The sequence below is a fragment of the Vitis vinifera genome, chromosome 12 (genome assembly GCF_030704535.1).
Source record: "Vitis vinifera cultivar Pinot Noir 40024 chromosome 12, ASM3070453v1".
NCBI classification, from domain to species: domain Eukaryota; kingdom Viridiplantae; phylum Streptophyta; class Magnoliopsida; order Vitales; family Vitaceae; genus Vitis; species Vitis vinifera.
In genome coordinates this window covers 21671580-21677500 of record NC_081816.1, presented here as the reverse complement: position 1 = coordinate 21677500, position 5921 = coordinate 21671580, and the positions used below count along the sequence as shown (strand labels likewise).

Below are 5921 nucleotides of genomic sequence, written 5' to 3'. Positions count from 1 at the left end.
GTCCATAATGTCTTAGAAAATCAAATTTACATAATAAAAACTTCATGCTTATTCCATAATAATTTCAAAAAATAGTTTTTACAAATAGTTATTAAAATTAGTTTTCAATTATTTTCAAGAATAAATTTAGGAACTCAAATAAAAAAAAAACACTTTTTTTTCATAAAAATATTATGCATTTAGTATGATGCAATTTTTAAAGCATGTGGTGGGCTTCAAGCACCATCATAGCTAGAAATCAGACATTCCCTTTCTATGGGCAGCCGGATGAGAAGAGGTACTACCGGCTGACTTTCCACAAGAAACACCGAGATTTGATCACCAAGGAGTACCTCAGTCATGTGTTGAGGGAAAGGAAGGCGATTAATGTCAGAACTCGGCAGTGGAAGCTTTATACCAACAATAGGTCGATGTGGAGCCATGTGGTATTTGATCACCCTGCAACTTTTTTCAAATTGATAAATGGTAGTTTTTTCATTCATTCTTTCATTCGTTCATGTACAGAGTACATATAGAGGGTAATCACCATTCTAAGAATGGGAAAGAATGATACAAGGAAAGAATGATATAAGGAAATAACAACTAATATCCTAATATCTCAACTTTTCTAATATCTAAACATTCCTAATATCTCAACACTGAATGATATAAGGAAAGAATGATATAAGGAAAACATTCCTAATATCTCAACACTCCCCCTCAAGTTGGTGCATAGATGTCACACATGCCCAACTTGTCTAAAAATTTTGAGAACACTTGACTTGAGACAACTTTGGTGAGGATATCAGCCAATTGATCTTTTGATTGAATCTTAGGCAATTCCACAATCTTATCATCCAACTTTTCCTTAATGAAGAATCTATCCACCTCGACATGCTTTGTACGATCATGTTGTACTGGATTATGAACAATGTCACATGTAGCTTTATTGTCACAAAACAATCGGATTGGTTGCCTAGATAGGTAACCTAAATCCTGTAAGAGGAGTATTAGTCATAATGCCTCACAAAGTCCTAGAGTCATACCTCTAAATTCCGCTTCTGCACTGGAACGAGCGACAACATTCTGCTTCTTACTTTTCCATGTCATAAGATTACCACCTACAAAGGTAAAACAACCAGATGTAGATTGCCTATCATCCACTACACCGACCCAATCAGCATCAGTATATCTTCTATACTCTGATGATCAACATTTTTAGTGAACAAAATTCCTTTCCCAGGAACATTCTTCAAATACCTCAAAATACGCATGACTGCATTCATATGTTGCTCTCTAGGATTATGCATGTATTGACTCACTACACTCAATGCATAAGCAAGATTTGGTCTTGTATGAGCTAAGTACATTAATCTCCCCACAAGTCTTTGGTATCTTCCATTATCAGTTGATACTTGATTAGGCTTAACACACAATTTTAGACCTTCTTTTATTGGTGTATTAACAGGTTGACATCCCGACATTCCAGTTTCTTGTAAAAGATCTAAGACATACTTTATTTGAGATAGAAAAATTCATTCACTTGATCGAGAAACTTCAATCCCAAAAAAGTATTTCAGATGACCTAGATCTTTCATTTCGAATTCTCTAGATAGATAATTTTGCAAAGTTTTTTTTTCTTTAGGATCATTTCTTGTAACTACCATGTCATCCACATATACGATGAGTATCGTAATCTTACCATATTGTTTTTTCAGGAACAAAGTGTGATCTGAGTTACTTTGACGATAGCTAAAAGCTCTCATTGACTTTGTGAACCTTCCAAACCATGCTCTCGAGGATTGCTTCAACCCATACAATGACTTCTTCAATTTGCACACCTTCTGACATTGCTTTTCTAACACCATGCATCCTGGTGGAAGATCCATATATACTTCTTCAGATAACTCGCCATGTAGAAAGGAATTTTTCACATTGAATTGTTGTAATGACCAATCCAGGTTTGCAGCTAAAGACAGTAATACTCTAACTGTGTTGATCTTAGCTACAAGTGCAAATGTCTCTGTGTAGTTAATTTCATAAGTTTGAGTGTACCCTTTTGCTATCAGCCTTGCTTTAAATCGTTCAATACTAACATCCGCCTTGTACTTCACAGTATAGATCCAACGACACTCAACTGGCTTCTTTCTTGGTGGACATTCTATGAGTTCCCATGTTTCATTTTTTTGCAATGATTTCATCTCTTCATTCATGGCTGCTTTCCATCTTGGATCAGCTAAGGCTTTCTGCACATTGTTAGGAATAACTATAGTAGGTAATTGATTTACAAATGATTTATTTGATTAAGACAAACGATGGTTAGACACATAATTGCTCATGTGATATTTGACTTTGGTAGAAAATTCAGGTTCATATGTGGGTTTAGGAATACTTTTATTATGATAGTGTGGTAACCATTTCATGAATGGATCAGGTTCCAAATTAAGAACACCCTCAGCAGACGACGATTGGTTTGGTATTTCAATGAAGGCATCTTTAGACCCAAATTGTTCAGATGGTTCAATTGTACTGTCTCTCCCCTCTTCTATCACTTCTATCACTTCTTCAGCTTTTGGGTGGTCATTACTACTTGGTTCTAAAGTTGTACCACTCGTATCCAATTCACCCGCTTCCTACTTCACTAGTTCAGATTGCCCAGATTCATCCTCCTTAGAGATATGATAATTATAATCGAGAGTCTGAATTTCCTTATGGTACTCCCCTTGAAGTTCAAACTCAGATGAAAAATACATCAAATCTTCATGAAACACCACATCCATTGTAATAAACATTCGTCGAGTTGGAGGATGGTAACATCGATATCCCTTTTTGTGCAATGCATATCCAACAAACACACATTGCAATGCACGGGAAGTTAACTTGGTGCATTGGTGTTTGTGTAGATGCACAAATGCCATGCAACCAAAAACACGAGGAGGTAGATTTGTGGCAGTTGGGGCAACTACAGCATTAATAAGAGCTTGAAGAGGTGTTTGGAAGTCATTTGAGTTGGAAAGTACCTGATTGATCAAGTATGCGACAGATGTGATTGCTTCTCCCCAATAAGATATCGATATTTTTGCTGTTATCAAGGAAGCACGAACAACCTCTAACAAGTATCGATTTTTCCGTTCAGCGACTCCATTTTATTGGGGTGTATTGGAATAAGTAGTCTGATGAATGATGTCATGTCCTTCCAAATACTTTTGAAGATCAGAACTTTGATATTCTCCATCATTATCGCTACGCAGAACTCGAACCTTTGCATTGTACTGAGTTTCAATCATTTTATGAAATTTTTGAAACAACAAGTTCACTTCATCTTTGGTCTTCATCAAGCATAACCAGGTCATTCTGGTACAATCATCAATAAAAGTAACAAACCAACGTGAGCCATGGGCCCCAAACATCAGAATGTATAACTATAAAAGGAAGTAGACTTTTATTCAAAATTAATGGAAACGAATAACGATGGCTTTTAACCAATTCACAAATATCACAACGAAAACCAGAAATATCACTCTTTGCAAACAAACTAGGAAACAATTTTTTTAAATAACCAAAGGAAGCATGTCCTAGATGTCGATGCCACAACCAAATTTCAGACTTTTTCTTCTCCGCCTCAGATCCATCTGCCATCAAGGCTTGTTGCAACTTATTTGAATCCTTTGACTGCAAGTCCAAGTAATAGAGTTTTCACCGCTTAATACCATAACCAATCATTTGTCTTGTTTGGATGTCCTTAATAACACAAAATTCAGGCAAAAAAATGACAATACAAGATAAGGCTGCAGTGATTTGAGAAACTGACAAAAGATTGTAATCTAAAGATGGAACAACTAAAATATAATCCAAATTCAAAGTATCAGTAAGAGTTAAGGATCCTTCTCTAATGACTGGGGTTGTGTTACCATTGGTTATGAAAACAATTTTTTGTGAGGAAGGTTTAAGAGGTGAAACCTGTCTCGAATCAAAAGTCATATGATTTGTAGCAGCAGAATCAATTATCCATGCACTATTAATAACAAGTGTAGAAGTATTTAAAAACTTACCACCATAATCTGTAGCGGCTACCAATGCAAAGGCTTTCTCAACAACATTAGCCTCTATTTTTACTTCGACAACAGTTGCAGTCGAGGTTTTCTTAGAATCCTTCTTCCGTTGATCATGATTATTATCATTAATAACAAAGTGGTGATAGCTTAAACATGATCTAAAGATCCATGGTTCAAACCCTCTGTTCCTCATTGTTTTCCTGGTTATACCAAGAGTCGTTGCTTTGAAATTGTGGGATATCCAGACTGGTGGGATCAGTTTTATTGTAGTGAGTGCATTTGAAGGTTGACTTATCAATATTAGGGCTTGTCTTAGGATGGTTGATCGCTGTCGGACTACCATAGCTACAAAATATCCAGGATTTCAGTTCCATGGCTCTGATACCATCTTCAAATTGATAAATGGTAGTTTTTTCATTCATTCTTTCATTCGTTCATGTACAGAGTATATATAGAGGATAATCAACATTCTAAGAATGGGAAAGAATGATATAAGGAAATAACAACTAATATCCTATTATCTCAACTTTCCTAATATCTCAATATTCCTAATATCTCAACTTTCCTAATATCTAAACATTCCTAATATCTCAACACTGAATGATATAAGGAAAGAATGATATAAGGAAAGCATTCCTAATATCTCAACAAACTTTTCAAACCTTTGCCATGGAGGCTGAGAAGAAGAAGGAGATGATTGATGACTTGGTTTCTTTTAGTAAGGCAGAGGATTTCTACGCAAGAATTAGGAAAGCTTGGAAACAGGGTTACCTCCTTTATGGCCTTCCTGGGACGGGAAAATCTACCATGATTGCTGCCATGACGAATCTGTTGGAGTACGACATCTATGATCTTGAACTCACGGAGGTTAAGGACAACACCGAGCTGAGGAAGTTGCTGATCTAGACGTTGAGCAAGTCCATCATTGTGATTGAGGACATCAACTGCTCGCTCGACTTGACGGGTCAGAGGAAGAAGAAGAAAGAGAACAAGGCGGCTGAGGAAGAAGAGAAAAACCCCATCAAAAAACAAGCGAAGATAGGGGATTCTGATCAAGGGAAGACCAGTAAGGTGACTCTCTCCGGGCTATTGAACTTCATTGATGGCCTTTGGTCAGCCTACAAGGGGGAAAGGCTGATAATATTCATGAAAAACTACATGGAGAAGCTCGACCCAGCTCTGATTCGGCGAGGAAGGATGGACAAGCCCATCGAATTATCATACTGCAACTTTGAATCGTTCAAGGTGCTGGCTAGGACCTATCTGGAGCTTGATTCCCACCACCTATTCAACATGATTGAGAGGTTGTTAGGGGAAAGTAGAGTGACCCTAACTGATGTTGCTGAGCATTTGATGCCTAAGACAAGTGTGGCTGATGCTGAAACAAGCTTAAAGAGTCTAGTTTAGGCATTGGAGATGGCCAAGGAAGAAGCAATGTTGAAGGCCAAGGAAGAAGCCAAAAAGAAGTCATCTGCTAGGGAAGAAGATTGACGATCATTGACAAGAGGGGTTTAATTTTTATTTAGTGTTTCAATAAGGAAAGACTATGATTGTGTCTATCCATTTGAATTAATTCCTACGAATTATGAAATATTGGTCAAGTTAATAGTTTGGTAATTGAGGTTGATGGGAAATGCATATGGCGATCAATTCTGAAGATCTGTTCAAGGACCTACAACATAAGGGGAAAGGATAAGTGAAAAGAGAGGTGAAGATATTGCGAGGAAAGGATAAGAGAAACGAAGGGGGGGAAGTTTGTGCCTAATGAATATTTTTACAACAAGAAGATGAATGGTGATAACTTGTGTTATGGAAATGGAAGACATTAGTAATACAAATGTCATTTCAACTATTTTACCGTGATTTTAAGAAGTATTTATAACATTT

The 5921-nt window shown here is 36.8% G+C and overlaps 1 pseudogene; it reads left to right on the top strand.

Annotated features, from left to right (window-relative positions):
- The first annotated feature begins 203 nt into the window (after positions 1 to 203).
- On the top strand, positions 204 to 5559 carry LOC100267974 (AAA-ATPase At3g28580-like; annotated as a pseudogene).
- The last annotated feature ends 362 nt before the right edge of the window (positions 5560 to 5921 follow it).